Source organism: Balaenoptera borealis (assembly GCF_965194805.1).
Source record: "Balaenoptera borealis genome assembly, chromosome: 1".
In the NCBI taxonomy this organism is placed as follows: domain Eukaryota; kingdom Metazoa; phylum Chordata; class Mammalia; order Artiodactyla; family Balaenopteridae; genus Balaenoptera; species Balaenoptera borealis.
The window spans coordinates 111110728-111138113 of record NC_138860.1 but is presented as its reverse complement, the minus strand read 5'-3'; the positions used below and the strand labels follow the sequence as shown (position 1 = coordinate 111138113).

The following is a 27386-nucleotide window of genomic DNA, read 5'->3' as shown; positions in this document are numbered from 1 at the left end:
TCTGGCCCTGGACAGTGCTGCCACCTAAGAATGAGTGTTCCCCAGAAACGGTGAGGCTAGGATGGGGAGGGGCTGGAGCGTGTGTGTCTCATCGGGGCTGGGAACCGGGGAACTTTCAGGAGCGTGTCCACTCCTACAAAAGTACAGCCAGTTACCAATAGAGCAAAGTGCAAAGATATTTATTCAGAGCTGGCGCTAATTTCCTGCCTTCGCACATCTGGCAGACACCCACTGGCCTGACTGCGGGGGGTGCAGTGGTGAAGCACCCAGGAATGAAGGCCTTGTGTCATTTTCACCCCCGCCCCGAGGACACATCACTGAGTGGTATTTGATCCTGGCGCCGGGAAAAGGGCGTGTGTCTATGAGGTACAGGGAGTGGGTGACACCAAGATGTCCACGGAGCCCGTGATCCCCAGTCAGCTAGTCAGGACCCCCTCCCCCTGCAGACAATGCTGATGACACGATCCGGGCTTTATATAGCAGCTTAGGGTTGCCAAAGCTTTTGTCATAGCCTCTTTCACTTCGTGGTCATCTAAACCTGGAAGAAAGACAGACCAGGAAACCATCCTGTTTTCCACAGGAAGAACGTGAGGCTGAGTAGTTAAGGGGTGCGGGGGGTCACAGAGCCAGCACACGTCGAGACCGGACAGGCTGTGCCCTGTCCTGTGTGCTCAGCGACAGGGGCCTCTGACACTCCGGGTTTAACACTGGTGGCAACTATTTCCCAAAACCCCCAAGCCACCTGAGTGCAGAGACTTATCCCTGGGGCTGCATGAGGGGTGAGTCACTCCACAGGCAGAAGAGCGACACTGGCCTCTCAGCACCCAGAGCACACCTGCCAGCTATTCTCTAATCCCTAATGGGCCACGGTGGTTACCAAAAAAGAACAAAAACAAAACCACTGTTTCTTTTTGAAAAATGGTCATCAACTGAGAGTCAGTAAAAATTGAAGAGGCAATCATGGGGTGAGGGGGGATGGTAATTTCATGATCAGGAGAAGCATGGCCGTGATGGCAGGAGCATTTGCAGCTGTCTTCTCTTCCGCACTTGCCAGGGGTCAGACCTGGTGCTATGTGCTTGACACATGTATCTCATTTACGCCTCCCAACTGCTCCGTGACTGGGTAATATTGTTATTACCATTTAACAGATAGGGAAACTGAGGCCTAGAGATGCATTCTGTGCTTAAAGCCTTACAAGTGTTAAGTGGTGGAGCCCAGACTCAAAGTTTGAGTCTGTGGCAAAGCCTGTGTTCTTAAAGTCTACATCATATGCATTGTATGGCCCCTCCGTGCAAATGTCTTCTAGCAGCTGCGTGGGCTCCCACACTTCTGAAGTCACCCACAGATGAGAGCAGTCTCAGACTGCATCCTGTCTCTTCTCTCAATTCATTCTGTCTGTCTGTCTCTGCCTCTCTGTCTCACTCTGTCTGTCTCTTTCTCCTCCCCTCCCCTCTCCCCACTCTTCCTCCTCTTATCTCAGGGCCTTCTTCTCCTACCTTCTCTTTCTTGGGCTGACTGGGAAAAATCAAAATTCTCTCTCCTGATCATGCAGAATAATCCATTCATTCAACAGATGGTCTGGGGTGACTGTTTTGTTCCAGGCCCTGTTCTAGACACTGGGCACATGGCAGTGAACAAAACTGATGTGAATCCCTGACTTAATGACGTGATCGTGCTTGTGGAGAGATGGACAGAAAACACATGTGAGGGCAAGTCAGGCAGGTGCTGCTGAGGGGGAAATAAGGCAAGGGGAGGTGGAAGGTCGGGATGGAGCCATGTTTTGAGATGTGGGGACGAGGGGAGGCCTCCCTGAAGACAAGGCATCTGGGCCAAGGCCAGAGTCCAGTGAGGGGGGAGTCATGTGACTGACAAACATCCCCAGTGACGGGAATGAGCTTGGCATTGTCACCAGATTTAGCAAAAAAAGAAAAGAGAAAGAAAGCAAAAGTTGGACACTCTGTTAAATTTAAATTTCAGATAAACAAGAAGTAATTTAACTTGGGACATACTTATACTAAAAAATCATTTGCTTTTTATCTGAGACTGAAATGTAACTGGAAAACCTGTATTTTATCTGGCAACCCTAGCCTTGGATGTTTAAGGAGCAGCAAGAGACCAGTGTGGCCAGAGAGGAGGCAGCAAGGCAAGGACGGAGGAAGGTGACGGAGGAGGAAACTGGCAGAGGGGAGGGGGGTTGATATTTCATGCCCAGAGAAGCCATCTAGATATGCTTCCAAATTTTCAGTGCAATTTTCTCCCGGCTGTTCAAGAGAAAAACGTGTGCTAAGAGCTGTGAAAGAGGATATGGGAGAGAACGCATCGCAGGGGCAATTAATCTAGCCTGGGTCATAAAGACGCTTATGTCTGCAGCACCTGTTCTCCAAAGAAGGTGAAACCCCGGGAAACCCCCAGCATCAACATGATGTTGGTCTTTTACCCAGCACAGAAGCTGGATCCCGAGCAGACCAACTGAAGGGGACGGCATGGGGTGTGAACCGGGAGCCCAGAGACGAAGTCGTAGAAGGTCTGGGGCCTCCCCACCTCCCCTCATGATGGGCTACGGTGGGGAGGTGGAGTTGCAGGTCGGCCAGGCCTCCTGGGCCCCTGGTGGCTTGGGCAGCCTGGAGTCGAGCACTTGCCATTGGCAGGAGCAGCTGATTTGGGTATCTGAGCTGGGAGGAAACCTTTGGGACTGATCTGAGCCGTAAGTATTAAGGCTGAAAAACAGAAAACACCCTTTGAGGTTAAAATGTAAATAACCCAAGGGGCCTCATCCTGGCTGACTCTAGGATGTAGAGAGCAGCCAGATAGATCAGAGGAGACATTTCAGGGAAATTCCACTATAAACCCAAATACCTACTTCACAGATCACCTTGAGAATTAAATGAGGTGATGGATGTAAAACACTGGGCTTGGTACCTATGACATTAAATATTCGATGTCCCTTCTCCTTTCTAACAAAAGGAGTTACCTCCCTTCCCAAGTCCTGGGACCTGCGTGGACCTGGAGGGCCTCACAAAAATAAAAAACAGTGAAACTAATGTTGGATCCCGGGCAGCCTTGAAGCTCAGCACCACATCTGGATCACTCCCCTTTCCTGTAAATAATCCTCATGTGACCCCATGAGATTAGAGCATGGCATATAGCAGCTGCCTAATACATTTTGCTCAGTGAATAGCATGGAAATAAATGGCCTCCTTCTTAAGGTTCTCCTGTAGTTGGATTTCTCACATTCAAACCATCAGAAGAGGAAGTAGAGCCGCCTGAGTGGGGCTATTAGAGAATTAAAAGCAAGCTGTCCCCGCCCTCCCCAGTTCAGGGACATTGCTTCATCGCCCTAGTGAAATGCAGGCCAGGGAAGCCACGGTGGCGGCACCGCAGTTGCCTTATAAGGACATTCACCAAGCCTGCCAGGTGTGTCATCCCGAAGTCCAAGAGGAGGCCGATGACAGCCCCAGTGAGCCAAGGCCTGGGTGAGTGAAGCAGCCTCAGAAAGCCACATGGGTGGCAAGTGAGAGTTTTCTCACTTCCCTCCCCCCTTACATGTTTCCATATGTTTTAAATTATTATCTCATTTACCTTGGCAATGGAGAAAAGGATTTCTGAGTTTAAAAGAAAAAAAAGGTTCGGACTTCCCTGGTGGCACAGTAGTTAAGAATCCGCCTGCCAATGCAGGGGACATGAGTTCAAGCCCTGGTCCGGGAAGACCCCACATGCCGTGGAGCAACTAAGCCCGTGCGCCACAACTACAGAGCCTGCGCTCTAGAGGCCGCGAGCCACAACTACTGAGCCAACAAACCACAACTACTAAGGCCTGCGTGCCTAGAGCCCGTGCTCTGCAACAAGAGAAGCCACGGCAATGAGAAGCCCACGCACCACAACGAAGAGTAGCCCCCACTCGCCGCAACTAGAGAAAGCCCGCGCGCAGCAATGAAGACCCAACACAGCCATAAATAAATAAAATAAAATAAATTAATTTAAAAAAAAAAAGGTTCTCATAAGCTATCACTTCAGTAGTGAAGGAAAGTCTCTCTCTACTTTTTTGGGAGGCGTGGGGAACAGGGGTGTGGCAAAGAAATAAAGAAAATGAAGGTCTGTGGAGAGATCCCCTTGAGAATTAACACACAGCAGCACCTCCAAGACAAGACAATATCCACAGTGATAGAGAGCCTCACCACAAGGGCGGCCACAGGGAGACCCAGGCTCCTCCTGTTGTCTCCCAGCAAAGACCAGCCAGCGATGGGTGGTCTCAGAGAAAAGTGGGCCTTTTGAAATATACTAAGGGGAACGAAGGAGCAGTAGTCCTGACCAGAGGTGGCATACAGTCGTAGTTAAGAGACTGGATTTTGAAATCATACAGATCTTGACTTTGCCACTTTAGCTGGGTGAACTTGAGCAAGTTAATTAATCTTTCTAAGTCTTACTTGCCCCTTGTGAAGTATCTGTCCATTTAACAAACATCTACAAAGCATTCCAATGCTTTACATTAACTCACCGAATTTTCATAAACAGCCTGTGAAGTAGACCCTATTATTATCCCCATTTTCCAGATGAGGAAAGTAACCTGCCCAAGGTCACACAGCCAGTCATTGGCAGAACAAGAATTTGACCCCAGATAGTTGGGCTCCTGGGCCTGTGCCTTAAAGCCCTAAGCTCTGCTGCTGAGAGTTTATTCAGCACCTGGGGTCGGGAGCGGGGAGTTCTGGAGGATTCAGTGGACCTGGTAATGTAAGAGCTCTCACCACAGTGCCCTGCGCATGGTAAATGCCCAGTGAATGTGACCTATTATTACCCCCGCTGTTAATCTCCCTGTTAAGTAGTGGGAGATTACCCAGAGCAGACTCTGAGAGGAAGATTCTAAGGGCAGGTGGTTTAGTAAGACCGGCCCTGGAAGAAACTGATAGGAGAGTGAGGGAAGCAGGCCATGGAAAGGGAAGGACCCAAGGTTGTGAGATTTCAGGCGGAGTCTCACAAGGGAAAGACTTGTGAGTTTGTCCCCATCGAGGCAAGGAGCTAGACTTCATGCTCACAAACTCTGTCAGCCCCTGGCTAAGGGGGTCCCTGAGGAAATGGAAACTCCCAGGCACCTCTGGGCTCTGCACCTCTGGGCAAAGCAGTGTAGTTAGCAGGTGGCAGTCTTCCAAAGAGAGTGGCTTGTGTGGGACCATTAGAAGAAAAGCAGCCCCCCACTCACCACTGCAGTTGGTCGCTAGGTTGGAACTGATATTCATCATCTCCTTCTTCCACCATTCTTTCTAAATTCCCCGCACTCTCCACCAGCACTTCTACTGGTCTAGGTGGCTTGTTTGCTGAAATAGACAGACTTTTATCCCTGAAGAGTCTGAACCCTTGCTCTTATCAGTTTGTAGTTGCAATAATTGCCCATCTACAGCTAAAACTGGGCACCAAGATATGGTCCCAATAAATCCTCTAATTTCCAGACCTATTCCTTCCTGTCCCCATGATGCAGCAGCAACCCTACCTCCTCATGAAGATCAGTGTCATCTGCTCTGCCGTGATGGGTATATACGTTGTTCTCATTTCTGTAACCATGGTGATTCCATTTCACGGGCCCATTGTGCTGGCACTGGGAAGGCTGAGAGCAGGTCACGTCATCCTGTCCAGCTGATTGTTGAGTCCCTGATTCTGTAGTAGATTCTCTCTGGTGGGCATTCATAGATGATGTAACAATCCCTACACTTTGGGCCCCCTCTGTATGCTCTTCTCCCATATCATCACCTCATCCCCAATCTTCCAATCTTGCTCCATCCAAACCCCTGACCCACCAGCCAAACCACTTGCCACAGCTCAGGACTCACAGCATAGTCTTAGCTAAAGCCATTTCTCTCTCTTCACAAACTGGAAGACTAGTACAGTGCCTGCAGCTCTGCCCATGGGGAGGATTTTCTCCTGCCCTCCTATTCTTTTCAGAGTTCCCTGAGTGGAGCTGTAATGCAGAACAGTCTGTTTTCAGCTCACACCAACAGACCCAGTCAACCCCTCCATGAGTTAGGCCTGGATTTTCTTTTCTTCCTTTGCCAACTGGTCATAGGAAACCCCTGGCCATCGGCATGAGCTTAGAGAGAGGCATCAATGCAACATAAGCAGGTGATATGTGAGACTGTTCACCTTGGTCAGTTAGTGTGCTCATGCCCTCTGGACCTGCCCAGGCCCGCTCCTAGCTGCACCATGATCACTTTAAGATGAATTATGCTGGGCTTCTCCAGCCTTATGACTCGGTGGGAATGACAGCCTTCAGTCCATGATAGGTAGCTCTGGATGCACATGTATTTGACGACTTCTGGCAAGATGCTCAGTCTCTTCCCAGGTTCAGTAGCCTGCCAAGAGCTTCCATTCAAAAAGTGCATAATTTCTTGCAACAGATAGCATGTCCTTGCTCCAGAGCCTAGAGATCTGCACTGCAACTCCCCCAATGCAACTCATCAGAGACACCACGTGGTGCTCTCATTTATCACAAGATTCCTCCAGCACTATGGGATTTTCCAGTTCACATGGCCCAAGTGGCAGGACAGCTTATACTACAGCCTGGACCTGCTGCAGAGCCCCCTCTTGCTCTGAGACCCAATCAAAATTGCCAGCAACATGAGTCCTCTGATAAATGGGATGGAGCAGTTGTCCCAAGTGCAATACATATTGCCTTCAGCACCTGAAAGACTTCCGAAGAGCTGTGCTTCTTTCTTGGTTGTAAGGGGTGCAGATGCATTCACTGGTCCTTTACCTTGGAGAGAATGTTCAGCATAGTCCAGAACACTGGAGCCTAAAAACTTTACCAGTATGGCTGGCCCCTGGAATCTCTGTAGGTTTTATTTCCAACATTCTAGAACACATGTATCCTCCCAGGGCATCCAGAGATGCCACTTTCAGTTTACCAGGTCCAATCAACATAAAGACATCAACATGGTGGACCAAAGGGCAAAGCACTTACAGTTTCCTAAGAAGGAAAAAGGATGACGTTCCAGGAGCCATTGTTACATGAGCATGTCATCAATGCCAAGGGAAAGTGTAAACTTGTATTAGTTAACCTTTTGTGATTAGGTAGAAAAGAAATTAGTGATCAATAGGAACCGGCAAGGGTTCTCTAAGACAAAGTCAGGCCAAGAGCACATGGGGAAGAGCAAAATAAAAACCAGAAATCAGTTCACTTTGTCTTGGTAATGAGTAAATAAAATAAAATGATGGTTGAGAGTATAGGTAGAAGAGAGAATACGAATGGATAAAATGTTTATTATTTGCTGATTTCATATACCCACACAATTCTTAACCACTGATAGTTGGAAATTAAATGTAATTTGTTCCCCTTTACTGGTGCAGGAATGGACTGTGAAAATGTTATCCTGTGTTTCTTAGGAGTTAGTGAAAGCTGGGGTCAAAAACACAGGACAAATTCCACATGATGCAAGGCTCTGCCACCAGGGGCTAATCCACCAAGCCAAGATGCCTCATGATGAAAAATTATCCCATATGGCAACGTGTTCCCCAAATGCCAGCAGAGATAAATCTCTCATATTGCTCTTTCAATCAACAAGAAGAAAAACTTTCCCCCTAACTGGCATTACCTATGGTTTTTGCTGTTTCAAGAATAATATACCACACTGCTCATTGTAAAATCTTCAAAATATGAAATAGAGAGTGGAAGTCACTAAAAAGTCTAACTTGATCCAGTGATAATTACTGTTAATGGCTTAATACTACTCTTTTACTATTTTCTTGCTGAATGAAAGAATGAAAGGATGGGTGGATGGGTAGATGGATAAAATGCTTTATAACCTGCCTCTTTCACTTGATATATTGCGCGCATTTTTCCTTGTAGAAACACATATCTAGGGATTTGCTTCTCTTCTAACAAGTGCATAATATTCCATTATATGGCTGTACCATGATTTATTTAACCATATCATTATGATAAAAGCTTGACTTATTTGCATTTTTAACTATTCTATTATTAATGTTGCAATTACTGTTCTTTCACATAAACTTGGTACCCTTATCTGATTATTCCTAGAGGACAGAGTCCTGGGATTGTTGGGTCAAAGATCATGTAAATTCTAAATTTTGAATTATTATTGCTTAATTGCCCTTAGGAAGGGTTCTACAAATTTACACTCCTGCCAACAGTGCAAGTCGCTGTTTTCCCCACCTCCTGCAAACAGTAGCTTTCATTTTGTACATGGAGATTACGCCTCTGCCACATGTTTCATGGCCATTGGTATTGTTTCTTTTGTAAATTCTTTTCTAAATTGTCTATCATCTTTGGTCAACTTTTCTCTTAGGGAATTTGTCTTTTTATTATTGATTCATAAGTGCAAAATACTCATTAGGAACATAATCCTTTGTAATATGGGGAGATATTTTTAGAAAGCTATTTTAATGAAATAAATATTCCTGGCTAATGGGGAAAGACATAATATTGTGATTTAATAATTGGCCATTCATATACCGAGATCCTCCTCTGCCCTATGCATAGAAGATATGCACTGCACAGAAGGTACATAGAAGATGCAGACAGATGCATCTTCCCTGAACTCGGGTTGTTGATTTTTTAAAGTAAGAGATAAACCAAGTGATAAATAAATAAATAGATGCCACATAGTATGAAATGTCATAAGAGAGTTACAGGCAAGGTTCACTGAGGGCCCAACAGGCTCTGGTCTGGAAGAGCAGTAAAGGCTCCAGCTTTCTTCCCTGGTTATCCTGGTTATCTTCTGTCATTGTCTTAGGCTATTTGTATTTTTCTTTCCTTTTTTTTTTTTTTTCTTGGTTTCAGCAAAGCATTTTTTTAATTGAAGTATATTTGATTTACAATGTTGTGTTAGTTTCAGGTATACAGCAAAGTGATTCAGTTATACATATATATATATGTGTGTGTGTGTGTGTGTGTGTGTGTGTGTGTGTGTGTATTCTTTTTCATATTCTTTTCCCCTATAGGTTATTTTCTTATTGATTTGTAAGCAGGTTACTCTGATGTACTATCTTTAGAAACAGCATCTTGGACTCTGCTGGGATGTTCTGAATTCAGAAACATTGTAGAGTGCGGGTGTTGAGAGAGATGGTAATTTCCATTTAACAACTTCACCTCGTCCATCTCCTATTCCTGTCAGAGAACGCACGGGCCTGGAGGGAGGTTCCCGTGAGAGCCAAGCCTCAGATCACTGGAGTGATACACCAAGCCCAACTCGGGAATGGCGCTTTACACTGAATGAGTTTAGGCTGAATCCCCAAAGCAACTGGCAGGCTTCGAGGAGCTTTAAGGAGGGGAGTTACACCTCCTATTTGTGCTGTGGAAGCACTTTAGCTGCTGTGTGTAGGGTGGGTTCAAGGGGAGCAAACTGGAAGGCAGGGGGACCCCTGAGAGAGCTGCTATAGGACGGAGATGCAGGGCCTGAACTGAGGTTCACGCATGGAGTGGAAAGACATGGAGGGAACTGGCGACTCTTTGCACATGGAGGATGGTGAGGGTGAGCGATGGTGCCATTCACTGAGTTAGAAGGCAGATGGGGAGAAGCAAGTTTGGGAGGAGTTTAGTTGAGAAGAGGCACCTGCGGGACTCTGAATGACGACACCCAGGAGGCAGCCGCGTTCGCGAGTCCAGAGTCTACGGCCAGATCCCAGCTGGAACTCTAAGGCTGGGATTAACAGATACACACTACCGTATACAAAATAGATAACTAACAAGGACCTACTGTATAGCACAGGGAGCTCTACTCAATATTTTATAATAACCTATAAGGGAAAAGAATCTGAAAAAGAATATATAATACATATATACATACTGTGCTATACACCTGAAACACAACATTATAAATCAACTATACGTCAATCAAAATATAAAATTTTAAAATTAAAAAGTAAAGTTGTGAGCCATCAGCCCACTGCTAAACACTGAAATCTTGGAAAGGTATTATCCCTTGCAGTAGTAGAATGAGCAGCAGAGCTTGAACAGAACCGTAGGGAAGAAAACCAACAGAGGAAGAGACACAGTGGGAGACAAGAATCCTGGGATAGGTGCCGCCTCTCCACAGGCTCTGAGATGCCACAGTATGAGTCAACACAAACCTAAGATTCGTTCTTCAGCCCAAGCTCAACATTTAAAAATATGGTCTCCAGGGCTTCCATTCCCCGGTGTCATGGCCCCAACCCAGTCAAACTGTGTTTCTCACAACTAGTTCTTTACGGTTGAAGTAACCAGCCTCAGGGTGTGTGGTGTCTCTGTCACCAGGTTCATTCACTGACTTTTGCACAATCCCAACTAGCCCTCTATTTCTGGGGCTCTGCCTGCTCACCATACATCCTCTTCAGCCCATGCATAGCCCTGTGGAGAAATATTTCAACATAAGGAAGCATGTTATGTGGAGGAAGAAAAAACACACCCTCTAAGTGTTGATGCTTTTGTGAAATGAGGCACGTCCACCAGCTGCACAGGGCTCCCGGCCAGGGGCGGGGGGGGGTGGCAGGCAGGGCCGACTGGGAGCCAGACGGTAATGACTTGTCCGCCAGGCAAGTGTTTCTGGCCCTTGCCTAACAGAGAAGTAATTTTTAGCAGTGGCTAAGGAGGATTTGCTCTTCCTTTAAGATGATCCATTTTTCCACTAGGCAAGACTTGTTCAGCTGCCTCCCAGAGCCCTTACTTATACCCTGGTCTGAATCACACGTTGGAAAGTTAATTATTCACCATCTTGTATCATCAGTTGTGTCCCCAAACGTAAGTTCCCTGAGGAGGCCAGAGGCCATGATATTACTTCTCGTGGAGTCCCCAGGTGCCCAGGGCTGGCCGGCATCTGCGGGAGGCCTCCATGAAGGGCAGTGAATCAGGGAATGGGAACACTGGGGCCCATAGGCCTGCTCCTCATAAGCAGGGAAACTGAAACCCACAGAGGTTCAGCAGTGTGCCCACATAGCCAGCGGAGCAGAACCAGGACTACTGAGCAAGGAAGTGAGGTGAAGCAGGGCAGTGACTGCTCAAGAGCACGGCCCTGGCCAGGCCTCCTGCACTTATTAGCCATGTGAGCGGGAGCGAGTTACCCGCCTCTGTCTCCTCTTCTATAAAACAGAGACAGCAGGAGAGCTCAGGGCTGGTATGAAGACTGAGTGGGCAGATCCAGGGAAAGCAAAGAAAACCATCTCAGTTCAGTGAAGTATTTGGGACTTCTAAGTATTTAGTACAAGTTTGCTGAATAACGACATTTTCAATCTAACTCTACCCACAGTGCAGTTGGGAGCTGGGCTTCTTGTTCCCCAAGCACAGGGCTGTTCCCTCTGGAGACAGAGGCCCACGAGGCTCTGGACACTGTCCAGGCTGCACTGAAACTGAAGCATCTATTGTCAGGGCAGTGACCTACAGCCAGGCCCCACAGCCGGGAGTGGAAGTGTGAAGTCACGCAACCAGAGGCAGAATGGAGACGGAGTCTGCACTGCACCGTGAAGGAAGCAGCATGAGGTCCACAAGAACCACGCTGGGCGCCGGGTGGTGGGAGAGGAGAGACAGATTGCCTCACTCCCCAGAGCCCCTCCTACTCCTTGGACCCATGCTGTGTTCTCTTGTAATAGGGAAGAACAGATCTGACTCCATATTGATCTGTTTCTTTTACTTTAACCTCTGTATTCTATTGCTTTTGCTACAAGGAGAACATGTTGCCTGTAGCCTGAAATATACAGGATGGCCCATTCTCAAGGCTCTGACCTTTAAAGGTGTAACACTTTTCCATTCATATAGAGATGAAAAGTTGCAGAACAGAGAATAACATTTGTCTTGCTGGAGGTTTACAGGAATATTGTGACATGACCTACATGGGCAGCTGCAAGAACAAAGGATTTCCACACCAAGAAGTCTGCAGCAACCAACCACACCCCCTCCCCTTTTAGTATAAAAGAAGCCTGAATTCTAACTTGGGTAAGATGGTTCTTTGGGACATGAGTCCACCATCTTCTCGGTCTGCTGGCTTTCCGAATAAAGTCACTACTCCTTGTCCCAACAACTTGATTTACTGGCCTGTCTTGCAACAAACAGTATAAGCTTAGACTCAGTAACACTCCCAGTTACACCTCTCTGCTGAGTGTTAACCGCCATGATCTGTTTATGCCAACCCTGTGTGCTCTTGTCCTCACGTCCCAGCCCATCACGACGGGCTCCTCCTATGTCCAGAACTTCAGCCACTGGCACATCCTTTTCCCCTTCAATCATCATGGCTGCCGTCATCATATAGGCTTTGTACCTATCTGTTTGGTTGTTTATTTGTTGGTTGGTTTTAGAGTATGATTCGTTAGCACAGAGTTCAAAAACTAGCAAACTAGACCATATATCTGCTAAGGCATGTATATTTAGGTGACAGTACTACAAAGAGCACCCATACTACCCAAGGCACTGTTCCAAGCACTACACATATATTAACTCATATTTAATGTTTTAAACAACCTCATCAGCTTGCATTCTCTCATGATCCTTACGTCACAGATGAAGACAGTGGGCACAGAGAGATAAAGTATTCTGCCCAAGGATACGCAGCGAGTGAGTAGAGGAACCAAGAAGTGAATGAACACCTTCTGCCTCCAGAATCCATGTTCTTACCACTGCACTATGCTGCCTTGTAAAACAAACAAACAAACAAACACACACACAAAAAACATGGGAATGATTGTTCCAGAAGTCAGCATAGTAATTACCTTCAGGGGGAGGCAAGGGATAGAAATCAGAAAGGGATGAAGGGGAGATGGCAGTGGTCCCCTCATGTCCTAGGTGGTGGTTACATAGGATTCACTTTGTAATTGCTTGTTGAGCTTCAGGTGTCTCTCACACAACATATACTACTGAGGGCTGGAGGGAGGAGCGCACTAAGCCTTGAAGTTGTGGTTTCTGCTTAACGTGGGTGGAAGGCGAGAGGCTACACCTCAGGGTTTGACTTCTCAGCCTGTTCCACCCCACAGTGCAGTGGGGTCCCCGGCTTCATGTTGTCGGCTCTGTGGCACCACAGTGCCTCCTGGGCACCGAAGAAGCCGGAGTGCCTGAGGGGCTCACATCATTGGAATAACCGCTATCCTGGGCTCCCTCATCCCTGGGGCCTGGACCTGAGGGACCTCCAAACTTCCTGGGAAGTCTTCCAGAATAATCCACCAGGAAGGCCAGAGCAAGGCACAGCCCAAGGCAGAAAGGGCCAGAGCCATGGTGGGTCCGGAGGGAAAGGGCAGGGCCCTCAGTTCTCCACGCGCTCATCCTGCCTGACTGTGACCTCCCAGGCCTTGACCCTCTTCTCCACACCATCTGAGACCCCCCATGGGCACAGCACCCCTCAGACCTCTGCTTCCATCACTCTTCTCACTTACTCTTCACTGGCTGGTGACAAAGAGCCATTGTCCACTGCTGCCCAGAACGAGGCTCCAGCTCTTTCATGGGATTTTCAAGTAGTGAGGCACAGGACTCAGGAGTCCCACCCTAATCCGGTCTGAAGTATGTGGGACCCTGCCAAGTTACAGTGTTCTTCTCATGGCCCCTCGATCCTCGCAGGGGGGCGCCCACGGTGTCATTCCTCCTGGGAGTAATGACCTGTGGCTTTGGAGAGAGTCTGTGTCTGCAATTCTTCTGCATTCTGGCACTGGTATGCTGATGATGACACCAGAATTCCCCTTCTACTCCCTAATCATCCTTCAAAGTCCACCTTGCTTCCTGGCTCCCCCTCACGGGGTTCATCCCTGAGAAATCGGCAAGGTCAGCAGAGCCCCCTCCCCTCACCCCGCACTCTGCTCACTCCCTCTGGGTCAGTACACTCACTCCCAGCTCAGCGGCTCTCACACAGCCCTGTCTCCTGACTGCTTAACACTCTTTCCTCTGCTAATACTCAGTAAAGGCTTTACGGCTGGTTTGCAATATGGCAGACACAATGTCAAACTCTTCTATAAATTCTCTCACCTAATCCCCATTTAAACACAGCTCCTGGCACATGGGAGGGGGTCCATAAATATTTCTTGACTGGATGCATCCTCACAAAAATCTTTTGTGGGAGGTACTATTAATCTCTCCATTTCATAGATGAGAAAATTAAGGCTTAGAGATGGTAAATAACCAGTCCAAGGTCACAATGACTAGTGTCAGAGCTGGGATTCCAAGGGCTTGTTTATTCCTAGGCCTTATATACTCAGCCCGTTGATCTTCTGCAGTTTATTCTTTCATTTAACAAATATTTCAGTTTTTACTATGCACCAGCAACCATTCCAGGTTCAGGGATGCAGCAGATAAAACAGAGAAAATTTCTGCCTTACAGAGTTTACATTCAAATGAGGGATACAGACATTAAATATGATAAATAAGTAACATTTACAGTATGATTAATAGTGGTAAGAGCTGGTGAAAAAAATAAAGAAAGGAAGGAAAGAGTGGGGTGTCATTTTAGATGGAGTGGGCAGGAAGTCTTCACAGAGAAGGGGTAGTTGAGTAAAGACCTGAAGGAGGTGAGGGAGATAGCTCCTCAGAAATCCAAGGGAAGAGTACCAGGTGCAAAGGCCCTGAGGCAAGGAGGATTCCTGGTGAGTCCCAGAAACAGCAAGGAGCTCAGTGTGGTTAAAGCAGAGTCACTGAGGGAGAGGGCAGTGGAGCTCAGAGTAGCAGGGCCAGGTCGCATAGGACCTTAGGCCATTGTACAGAGTGGAGTGAGTACCGTGGAATTCACTGGAAGACTGTGAGGGGAGGCATGCCATGTTCTGATGTGCTTTTAACGAGGTTATTCTGCCTGTTGATTGAGACTTGAGAAAAAGCAAGGCAAATGTATCAGCAAAAAAACTAGCTAGAAGGCTGCAGTGATAATCCAGACAGGATATTATAGTGGTTGGATTAGGAGGTGGCAGTAGCGGTGGTAGGAGACGGTTGATTCGGGATACATTTTGTAGATGGTGCCAACAGGATTCCAGACCCCTGTACCCACTTGCCTGCTGGACACCTGAAAGTTCCCTAGCACCTCAGACTCATCAGGTCTGAAATTGAACACATTATCTTCCCCCAAGATATCTTCATTCCTCCTACACTTCCATCTCTGGTAATATCACTCCAACTGGACAGTGGTCCAGCCAGAAACCTGGGCATCACCTTTGATTCCTCCCTCTGCCCACCTCTCACATGCAATCGGTCACCCTGTCCCATCCAGTCTGCTCTCTCCTCCTTCATCCCCACGTCCTCTGCCTCATTCAGTGCCGCGTCCCTCTGGCCTGGACTCTCTCAAGTTTCCCTCCTCCGGCCTGGGTTCAGCAAACTCTACACGGCACCAGATGGACCATTATGGAAGCAGACCATATCTGTTTAAAACTTTTCTAAGACTCTCTGTTGCCTGTTGAATAAAGTCCAAATTCTCTGGCTCAAAGCTGTCTAAAAGAAATGTATTGCGAGCTACACGTGTAGTTTGGCTTTCTCTAATAGCTGCATTTTTAAAAGTAAAAAAGAAAACAGATGAAATTAATTGTAAATATGTGATTAACCCAATATATCCAAATATTATCATTTTAATATGTAATCAACACAAATATATTAATTACATATATTCATATATCTATTAATTATATATAATATATATATGTACTAAGTCTTTGAAATCCAGTGTGTAATTTACACTTACAGCACACCCCAATTTGGACCAGACACATTTCAAGCACTCTGTAGCAACCTGTGAGTACCAAACTGGACAGTGCAGCTCCAGCCAAAGCCCTCTCTCATGGTCTTTTCTACCACTTCTCCTGTCTCATCCCTGTTCTCATTCCACCTTCCCCTGCCACTTGTTCCTTGTGGTCTAGCAGATCTTACCAACCTAGAGTACCCCAAACACACGTGCTGTTTCCTGACTCCCTGCCCTTGCACATACATACAGTGGTGCACAGCAGCAGGCCTGTACCCGTTCTCAAGAGCCAATTTTGCACACTCTTCCCCACGTGCCATTCAGTGATGCCATATTGGTAGCGTGACATTGGCCATCGTGGGAGCATTTATGCCACAGAGACTGGCAAACACTGTAAATCGGGCTTTGGGGGAGGATGGAGTCCACCTGCTAAACATATCACTGCCTGTCACTGCACATAATACTCACCCCTCCATAATCTTCTTTTCCCACCCCTAGTTCATCTGATAAACATTTCAGCCAGTTAGCTGTCTGTGTAGGTTTGCCCTCCTACTTGTCTTCAAGTTTGAAAAAAGAGCCTAGTTTTCTGTATGCAATTAGTACATGAGGTCCTCCTCTGTTTTTTCCCTGAATACCCTATCATAATTATCACTGTATATAAGAGACCATAAAAAGAAGAAGTTTAAAGTATAAGTTTAAAAATGAAACCCATCTGGGTATGAATCCTGCCTCCTCCTCTTACTGGTGATGTAGCCTCAGTCAAGGTACTTATTTATAACGAACACTGGTTTCCATACCTGAAAAGAGGTTTAAAAACACATCATCACAAGATTATCGTGATGATTAAATTATACAAATTGCTTAGTCCATTAGCTGGCACATACCAGACACTCAAAAATATTTAGATATTATTAAGTCTTTCAGTATTTATCATTTGTATAAAGTAGTTGCTCAAAACACTTTTGTTAAAATAAATGTTGAATGAAATTTCAGAAATTCCTCAAGTCCAATTCAGAGAGTGTATGAGTCAGAATTCCAGCTGGAGACAGACGGCACATACACTCAAAGGGCTGACTAAGGGAGGGTTTGTTAAAGGACTCTTTACAAAGGTCTGAGCAGGGTTGAGGGAAGTCCAGTGTTGGCAACAGTCTGTTACCACCTATAGGCATGAAGGTGTGATGGGGGAGCATGTCCCTGAACCCGGTGAGAACTGTAGCTGGAGGAAAGGCCACCCAACGGGAGCTATAGCCTCAATGAAGGAACCTAGCAGGTGTCAAACCATCAGGACAGGGGTTGAAGAGATACTCCACCTCGATTTTCTCCAGCTTATTTGGAGGACGCCCTGCCAGTGCTTCCCACTGGCTGAACCCAAGTCAAGCCCAGGGCAAGCAGTACTCACAGCTCCTGAAGGTCAGCCTCTTGGGCAATGAGCTGATGGGGAAGATGGAAGATGGGCTGGAGGCCCAAAGGGAGACTCGAGAGCAGAGCCTTCAAGTGGGACTGAACCTCCTCCAGCCTGCGGGTGTCAAGTCTTGCTTACATACGAGAGACAATAATCATTGAGACCGGGCCTTGAAGGATAGAATCAGATAACAAGCATTCATAGGGGCCAATTTTGGTTACTTTATCTACAAGTTTGTTCTCTTAAATGTAAGAAAGCTGATTTCATTCTGTAATCCTCTACTTGGTTGGCACCTAACAATTCTTAGAGTCAGGAAGTCCATTCCTATGTCTTACTTAAAATATTCCCACCACGACAGAAATATATTGTATTTTAAACAGTTCTCTGTAGAGAGGGGAAAGAACTGGTATGTAGATGGATAAATAGATAGCCTTAATTAAATCACCACTATAGTGTTTTTACCTTTACAATTGATCATCATAGTTCTTTTCATTTTTCTCCTATGGTCCTCTTTTCTGACTTTCTAGTGGGTCTGTAGAAATGACCTGTTGAGTATCCTGCTGATGTCAGAAGAACTGTTAAAATGCCGGTTGTGATTATCTTTGCTGTTGTTGTAGGCCTGGATGATTTTCCTGGAAAGGCCTGGAGGGAGGCTGTAATCATCTCCTGGCTTTATTGTGGGGCCTCTTCAGCTTCTCCACAAGTCCCTTATTCTGGAGAAAATGGTTATGGCCAGACCAATTCTACTTCCCTATCTGTCCTAAAATTTGGTGTTCTGAGTCTTCCCTTACCAGCTAACACTTTCTAAAAGTACTGGCTGACATGATAAGAAATGACATTGAGTTATTTGTAGTGAGGTGGATGGACCTAGAGTCTGTCATACAGAGTGAACTAAGTCAGAAAGAGAAAAACAAATACCGTATGCTAACACATATATATGGAATCTAAAAAAAAAAAAAAAAGGTTCTGAAGAACCTAGGGGCAGGACAGGAATAAAGATGCAGATGTAGAGAATGGACTTGAGGACACAGGGAGGGGGAAGGGTAAGCTGGGACGAAGTGAGAGAGTGGCATGGACATATATACACTACCAAATGTAAAATAGCTAGCTAGTGGGAAGCAGCTGCATAGCACAGGGAAATCAGCTGGGTGCTTTGTGACCACCTAGAGGGGTGGGATAGGGAGGGTGGGAGGGAGACACAAGAGGGAGGGTATATGGGGATATATGTATATGTATAGCTGATTCACTTTGTTATACAGCAGCAACTAACACACCATTGTAAAGCAATTATACTCCAATAAAGATGTTAAAAAATAAAATAAAATAAAAGTACTGGCTGAAGCCCATTCCACAGGAAAGAGGTCCCAGGAAGGGGTAAGCAGTGAGGGATCCAGACTCAACCAACATTCTGATTCCTCCAGTAGAACGTAAGCCCCATGAAGACAGGGGCCACGTCTACCTGCTCACCGGTGTCCCCAGTGCCTAGCCTGCTGCCTGGCACATAGCAAGTGCCTAATGTTTTTATAGAATGAATAAATGAATGAATGCACACTATGTGCCAAACACTCTCATGTACAAAATGCTGGAGATATTATTTTTCACATGTGAAAACTGAGAGGCCAATGTTATTTATGTCAGCAGTGGGCAAGGCCTCAACCCCAGACCTTCTGGCTTTTGTAGTCAAACGCACCCCACTGCTTCCCATCCAAGATGCCTCCCTTCAAACAAGCCACTTTGCTTTACCTTTGCTATTCCCTAGCCCAAGCTCAGCTTTTCAGTAATAAGCCTGGACCACAGGGGCTGCTATGATCAAGAGCTCCTTTCCCCACAGCTAAGTAACCCATATGTGTTACTGTCTCTTTAATGTTTGCCTTGACCCAGGATCTTCCCCTTCTGATCTTAGGATCTGCAGCCACTTTGGGGGAGATTCTGAGTATATCCCAGAGGTTTCCCTCTTTTTTTCTTTTTTTTTTTCTTTTAAAGAGACAGCCTTTATTTTAAGGATTTTTACACTGAAGACTTCAAAAAGTGGTAGGTTTTTGGAAATTATTGACCTGTATTTAAAAGGAACTATTGACAAAGATTCACCAGAAATAATCTGAACAAGCGGGAAAATAGTTAATACTGCTGAAACCTACTAAAATAATTCCAGGATATATGGTTTATCTGACATAACGTTACCTCTAAATACTGTCACTGATATGAAACTGACTGCTTCTTACTTTTCTAAACACACAGTGGTATAATTAACAATATTCAATCATTTCTGTTCTTTCCCGAATATATAAAAATTAAAATACCAATTAAAAAACTAATATATTCTTTTCTTTAAATGCTTCTTATAGATACAATTTCAATATTTTCATTCAATAGTGGTGTGGTTTAAGAGATTTTTCATTCACAAGTCAAACAACAATCCACCCAAAGGGAACTGATAGTCTGTAGGCTCATAGTACAAATAAAGAGTTTGGGAATGCAGCAACTGACATTTCTAAAATATAAAACAGATAAAATTCTTAGAAGATACGTGCAATAAGCTCTACTAAGCAGCTGGCCACAGAACTAGAACATTTGATAATTTTCCCGGTGATTTCAATGGGACTCCAGATGTTTCCAAATTCAACTTAACTCTTATCTTAGGCTTTGTATTTTGCTTTTCCAGTTTCGCTAATGACACAAACATGATTCAAATCCCTGAAGTATTTATTATAGTCAAGGGCATATCCTACAACAAACTTGTCTGGAATTTCAAATCCAACAAAGTCTGGTCTATATCCAACACTTTGAGGGGTCATTTTCACCAGCAAGCTTGCAACCTTGACCATCTTTGGATTATGCTGCTTGACCAAGGAAAGCAAGGTTTGCATTGTTTTGTCAGTGTCAATTGTATCTTCAACAATCAAGACATTCTTTCCAGTTAAAGTTGAGAGATCATCTCCACCAATTATTTTTATGTCACCTGTTGACTGGTCATTACAGTAGCTTTTCAGTCTGATAAAATCTACAGTCATAAGTATAGATCTATCACTATTTCTGTTCAGTGCTTTGATGTAATCCAGCAGGTCAGCAAAGAATTTATAGCCCTCCTTGAGCACACAGAGGGCCACGATGTGACGGCCTCCCATCTCCTTCATCACATCTTGAGCTAGCCCTTCGGTCCTGTCTATAATTAGTCCATGAGGAATAAATACCTTTTCCAAATCCTCAGCATAATGATTAGGTATACAAAATAAATCTAGGTCATAACCTGGTTCATCACCACTAATCACGATGCTGGGGCTGTGGTCGCCATAATGGAGCCGGCTGGTGTGTGGGCTGAGGGCAGTCTCCAGTGGTTTCTCTTTGAGTAAACTATTGTTGAGATACAGTAAGTCCCCCACATGCGAACATTCAAGTTGCGAACTTTCAAAGATGCGAACATGCGTTTGCATGTCGAATCAGGTAAGCTAGTTCACGTGTCTGGCGTACATTGTCACGTGCATGCATCCTCCACAAGGGGTTGTGCTTTTGTGCACTTTACTGTCATCTATGACAAGAAAAAAAGAGCTACTACCCAGACATCACTGGATCATTTTTTCAAGAGGGTAGATAGAATTGATCCAGCAAGGAACCAGAACCTGTGCCATCAATGTCAGGCGTGAGTGAAATACAGCTTGCCCTCGGTCTCCTATTGCTGATGATCCTTCAGCTCTACCATCTCCCACCTCCTCTCCCTCCTCCAGTCAGTAACTCTTATTGCCTGTTCACTCAATGCCAGCCAGCCCCTGTATGCCAGCTGTTGTACCGTACTACTGTACTTTTCAAGGTACTGTACTGTAAGATTAAAAATGTTTTCTTTATTTTTTATGTGTGTTTGTTTTTTATGTATTATTTGTGTGAAAAGTATTATAAACCTATTGTAGTACAGTACCACGTAGCCGATTGTGTTAGCTGGGTACCTAGGCTAACTTTGCTGGACTTACGAACAAATTGGACTTAGGAATACGTTCTAGGCATGGAACTCGTTCGTATGTGGGGTACTTACTGTATTAGAAACCCTGGCTGCCCCAGAGCCACCACCTGCCAGTAGTGAGCTCCACGACCCAGTGGTGGTCTGGCAGCTCCTGGGGCATCCTTGGTCGGGGTGGAAGCCTGTCTAGTTTCAGGCTGCCCCAGGGTACCCACATCAAGCTGTAACCTGGCTCCAGACTGAGTTTCCCTTCAGATTTTCCCTCCAGTCATCCCCACGGACTCCTGAACATCCCTGGATTAAGGGCCCCAGGGAATGGTGAGGACAGTGTCTTGTTTGGGTCGCCCTCCCCTCTTCCCCCATGATGCAGTGCCTCACTATCCAGGACGTCTCCTCCTGGAGACAAACACAGCCAAAACTACCAGCTCTGGGACTTCTGTTGCCTCTGCTTGCCCTGGCTGTGTTCTCTCTGGCAGAGCTAGCTGTGGAGCTAGCAAAGCCCTGAGTGAAAGACACGCTTGATCTTTTTGCAGTCCCTTCTCCTCCACTTATAGGTATACCTTTTACAAAACTTGAACTCTTGTGTGTGGGCCTTGGGACAGTGTCACATTTCAGAAGCACAGGACAATAGCCAAAATAGATTAAAAGGAATTTCTTTGCTCATCCCTCATGCAAGTCATTATGGAAGCTAGACAAAGATAGGAACTCATAAACATTTACTACATTTTCGTTTCCATCTCCTTTGCTCAGAGTTGCTCTGAGAGGCTCTCCTCCTATCCCTGAAGAAAACTCCTCTACTCTCTGCCTCCACCTCTATTCTCCTCCTCCCCCAGGACTGAGTTATATAGCTTGACTTAGCTTCTCTCCCAGCAACAAGGATCCTTCCTCTTTGGAAGTGGGGGAGAAGTCAGGAGTGTACAATTAAAGAATTCTTTTTACATGTTGGGAGAGAGGGAGTAGTGAGTACTTACACAGAAATCAGCTCTGGTCCATCACTTAGTTTTCAGAATAGTCATAGCCTCATGATTTTATTCTTAGTCACTAACCACTAGAAACACGTTTCCTACTGATCTTATGATGTTTAAAGTGTCATGTTAACGATTACCATCCCAGCTTGGTAACTGAGCCGGCTGGCTGGTGAAAAGCAACAGCTCTGTGCTTGAGACTGGCTCATGAACAGGACTCTGATGAGTTCTAGTTGGTCAGTTTTATCTGGTAGAGGTAGGGAAGGCTGCAACTGCATCATGGCTCTACCTTGTGTGGCAGAGCCTGTTCACCCATTCATTCATTCACTCATTCATTTAGTCAACCAACCAAGATTTTTCTGTGCAGCCATTACTAGTCCAGCTCTGTGCTACATGCAGAAGAGAGAGACGAATAAGTCTCAACCTTCACCTTCAAGGAGCACACCTCAAACTGGGGAGACAATCATGCAACCTCATCAATCATAACACAGTTTGGTGGTGTTATAGCAGACAGAGAAGCAGGGACCAAAGGGTCACCGGGACAGAACAACTAACTCTGACGTGGGATAGAGATGGATCAGTCTAAGAAGCCTTCTCAGAGGAGGTGATATTTGAGCTGGGTCAAAAGAAAAAGTAGAAGCACTTCAGATGAAGAATGAAGTACAAGCATTTCAGGAAGAAGGCACAGAACAGGCAATGCCACAGTTACATGAAAGGGGATCCTAAGTTTGGGCAAGAATGAAAAGCTTAGAATAGCTGGACACAGAGTAGTGGGAGGGATACTGGGAAGTAGGTGGGGGCAGAATGTGAAGGACCTTGGAAAGTTTTAAAAAAATATTGGAGGAAAAGAGAAAAAATTAAAAATTAAAATTAAAAATTAAAACTAAAAATTACCTATACTCCTGATCCTTTATTATGTTATGGAAAGTACGACACAATGGAAATGTTCTCTTTGCCCATCCAAAATCACCATACCAAGGAAACCTCTGCTAATAGTTTAATAAATGTCCTCCCTTTTTCCTAAATTTATGCAGGTATTTTTATGTATACAAATTTAAATCACGTTTTAAAAGATCCTATACGTATTGACCTGCATTTTTCCCCCAGTTAGTAACATAGGAGGTATGTTTACAGATCAATTTATACAGAACTATTTTGTTATTTTTAATAGGCAATGAGGAACCAGTGAAGGACTCTAAGTTTGGGGGTGAGTGGGTCAGATCTGTTTTATGTGGAGGCTGGATGAGAGAGAAGAGGCCAGGAAGCCCACTCAGGAAGGGTAAGGATGAGAACCCCACTGAAAAGGCCACAAGGATGAGATGTAAGAGAGGTTTCTGAGGTAAAATAAGCAGGTTGCAGTGACCAGTGTTGGCTGGGTTGTGAGAAAGTCTTGGTGAAGTTTCATTTTGTTGTACGTAATAGAAGCTACTCGAAGTAGCTTCAGAAGAAACATTTTAAAAGGGGGATTCAAGGGCAAGAGCTACAACCAGGCCTGAGGGGGCTTGGAATCCAGAAATAGAAAACTATCATGGGTCAAGATCACTGTCTACTCTTTCTTAGAGCGAGGGTTTCTCACTCCAGTTTCTCTCTGAAGGTCCACCTCATCCTCTGTGTGTCTGCTTCTCTGTGCACTTGTGCCTAGCTGCACTAGGAGGGTCTGCAGAGCAGGCTGTACTACAGACAGACCAGGGGTGTGTGTGTGTGTGTGTGTGTGTGTGTGTGTGTGCACGCTTTCAGAATTACCTGGGCAATTTCAACACAGAGCAAAGGTGAATAACCTATAGTAGTGGGACTTGTTCCGTGTCTCTGAGGCCCATTTCCAAATTCCCAGGAAAGGTTGTGATTGGCCCAGCCAGGTCAGGTGTTCGCTCTGGTCCAATCAACTGTGTTCATGGTGGAGCGCCAGGCAGAATAACCAGGCGGTAACTCAGCCTCAGGGACAAGGAAGTGGAGGGGGAGGCAGGAGAGCCCATGGCTTCAAGATTTTGTGGTTCCACATGACACAGGCAAATCAGATTTCACGTTTACCTCTTGCTCCTTCCCCTGGGGACAAAGCCTTTGCCTGAGTGGACAGAGTACTTTGTGTCACTGGCACGGGTGCCATTACACCGTCTCCGCCTGAAAGGACAAAGGGAATGACTTAGTCCCTCGGCTTCCGCCTCTGGAGGTGCCGGGCCGCCCTCCTCCACGGGAGCAGTGCAGGCTGACTGCGCAGGGCTCAGCGCCGGCTAAGCAAGGCCCGGTGGCACAAGGTACGTCTCCCCGTAAGTAGAAGCGGAAGCAAACAGCTGTGAAATGATGTTTCATTGCAATCAGCTTCTTGTTTGTCATTGGGATGAATAACTGTGGGTAAACTGTGGCTTCATATTTCCCTCCGGGTTTGGGGGAGGAAGCGAGTCGGGACAGAGCTGACCAGTGGGAGGCAAGCCTGTAGAGCCAGCAGCTTACTGTGCCTTCCCCGCTATTTACCGCTATTTACCGGCGTCGTCAGGCCGCTCCTCCCACTCACCTAAGCCTTCTCCCTAGATGGAGAACTCCTCACCCCAGCTTCCCGGGGAGGAAGGGGTACTTGGCGACGTGTGAGGGGACTTCCTAGCCCAACCGCAAGTGATTTCTGTTTCCTGCTCCTCCAACTCAAAGTCAGACTCCTCCCCGGGGGCGTGGGTCCTAAAATAATTACAAACCTCAAGAACAGCCCACGCACGGGTGGGTTTGAAGCCAGTAGCCTCTTTGTTTTTCTGTCCTGCAAGGTCTTATCTTGCCTTTTAATATCCTACTCTTGACTTTTCAACCGTGTTTCTATACTTCTGCCAACTCCGTAATTTATGGATGTGTTTGAGTGATTTTCTTCAGGTTTGATTTTACATCTCTGGAAAAGCTAAGGGGGTTATATTTTTATGCCAAGGCAGAGGACTTGCTTGAGACTCAGGAGGCCTTAAGACAAGCCCCAGATCTGCCAATTACTAGTTTTGTAACCTCTGGCAGATGACTTCAGTTCCCTCCCGCATTCTCCCATGGCTATGTTTATACTTCTGTTATTATATGTATCACTTCTGTGTGCTCCCTAGGAGATTCTGAACTTCTCCAGACTAAGCTTTTATCTGTCTGGGTAACAACCACAATACCTAGTACAGTGCCTGACACATAGCAGATGTCCAAAAAAACTAAAATGTAACCTCTGGAAGTCTATAAAATTGGGATAGTTATACCAAATTATAAACATTAAATAAGGCAATTCATATGATTTATAAACTATAAAGAATAATAATACATATGTCTAAAAGTTATAACAGTGCCATTATAAAATTTGTACAGCTTTTAAAAATATGGTTCTATTAAATTAGTCTTACTTCATATTTGAAAAGCTTAGGGTAAGGGATTGGTGAGGAAAAGCTAAGATTTCTCATTTACAGTGACTTTATTAATCACATGACTTATTCTGTCTCTAGCATAAGCCTCTGTTCTCACATGTGGTGTTTTTTGTTTCGTTTTGTTTTGTTTTTATTCAGTGAGCTACGTTGTTTAATGGTTGATACATTTGGTATAAAGGATGATAACGCTAACCCAGGGTTTCTCAACCTCTGCACTATTGACATTTCGGGCCAAATAATTCTTTGTTGGGGGTTGGGAGCTGTCCTGTGCATTGTAGGGTATTTAGCAGCACTGCAGCTCCCCTCAACCCACCAGATGCCAGTATCACCCTCCGCCCCACCAAGGTAACACCCAAAAAAGTCAAGTGTCCCCTGGAAAGGAGATAGGGGGCAACATTGCCCCCATCCCTTCTACTGCTCTGAAGTTTTGACTCATGCTTTTTTTCTCTTGCATCTTTAAGTATTAACTTTCTCAATATTTGAAATGTATGAACTCAGGTCTCCTAAGTGCTGCAAAATAAGACCAGTCTGAGTCCTACTCAAAGCATTTTTCACTGACTTCGATTTGAAGGTACTCATGTCCTTCAACACATTCGATTAGTCAGAGAGAATTTCCAAGCTTGCCAGAGAAATTCCCTCTTTCTCCCTTATTCTTCTTCCATACTCGGGGTTGGTACAGCCTTAATATCTATCCCTTACACCAAGACTTTGAAGACCAATCCTACAATTCCATCACCATTTCTTCTAAGAAGCAAGTAGGCTTCTTACCCCTAGGGCCTGTGATGGCCTGACTTGTCAGAGTTCCCCCAAGCAGACACATAATCAAGGCCCCTCTGTGAGCTTCACTGCACTCGAGGGACCCTAGGTCTATAGCATGTATACATTTGGGTGTGGACACTTTATATTACCACAAAGAACAAGTCTCTCCTAAGTGATCTACACCTATCTTCCTTTTTACACATGTACCTTTGCTCCTCACCTCCCTCCCTTCCTCTGCATTTGGTGTCTTTGTGGACTTACCCCAATTCACAGGCAATGACGTAACTTTTCCATCCCCTTGATGGCTGGGGCCAGTGTCACAGTCCTCTCATTGCAGACAAGATGCTTGCTTTCCTCCCCATCTCCTGTCTACCCTCCTTTGAAGAGCACAGCCTATGGTTTTATCTGACATTCATTTTCCCCAAAGTGTAAAAGCTGTTATTAATAGTCTCCACGTGTTTGCCTATAAACCTGATAAGCATGAATTTACCAAGTACCAATGCTCTGATCACCTGTGATGCTGGCACTCACTTAACAAATGCCTCTCTCCCACACAGGAAGGATGCTGTCTCATGAATTGAAAATGACCCTGCGTACCATGCACACAGTTTTCATTCCTCCTTGAGAAACCACATTCTTGTGGACAAAAAAGAATGAGACTCTGTCATCTGATTGCATTATGCCTGTGTTGGATGCTCAGTATCTGGGACATAACAACACTTTTACAGTTGTTTTTGGCAAGAGAGTTTGCTAACTCAAAATTATCTTTACAAAGTAGTATAACCAGCTAGTTTTAAAGTTAATTTGTGAAGATGAGTTACATCTTAGAAGACAGGAGAGTAGCTAATTAGGAACTCATCTGAAGAGGAAATTTTGAAACGCTGTTTATTGCATCCAGTATGTCTCAAAATAATTCTCTACACATTGATAACCACCATCAACACCACTGCTTTGAGCTCCTACTTAGTGCCTGATGTACATTATGTCATTTAAACCTCACAACAACCTGGTGAGGTTTTCTTGGAGACAACTATCCCCATCTCACAGATTAGGAAACTAAAACTCAGAGATGTCGTGTGAACATGACCAAAGGCACACAGTCATTAAGTAGAGAACTTAGGATCCAATCCAAAGCCCAACAAAGTGAGATGTTGGATATCACTATTCAGTATAGGGATTTCTACAAAACTCTGAAGCAGAGTAAAGAGCTTCTTGTCTAATCCCAACAAGTATCACACTAAGAAGTCCTAAACACATCTCACAGAGTAGTATGAAAAAATAAAGATTAGGAATCAGATCTGGATCTTAATCTATACTCTTTACTACTTTCT

The 27386-nt window shown here is 45.4% G+C and overlaps 1 protein-coding gene and 1 pseudogene across 2 annotated transcripts in view; both read right to left on the bottom strand.

Moving 5' to 3' along the window:
- Positions 1-27386, bottom strand: part of LOC309625619 (phosphoglycerate kinase 1-like) — a 122107-nt gene that overhangs the window by 13462 nt on the left and 81259 nt on the right.
- LOC309626005 (hypoxanthine-guanine phosphoribosyltransferase pseudogene) lies at positions 17773-24138 on the bottom strand (annotated as a pseudogene). The gene has a single exon. The product of its transcript is annotated as a hypoxanthine-guanine phosphoribosyltransferase pseudogene (transcript).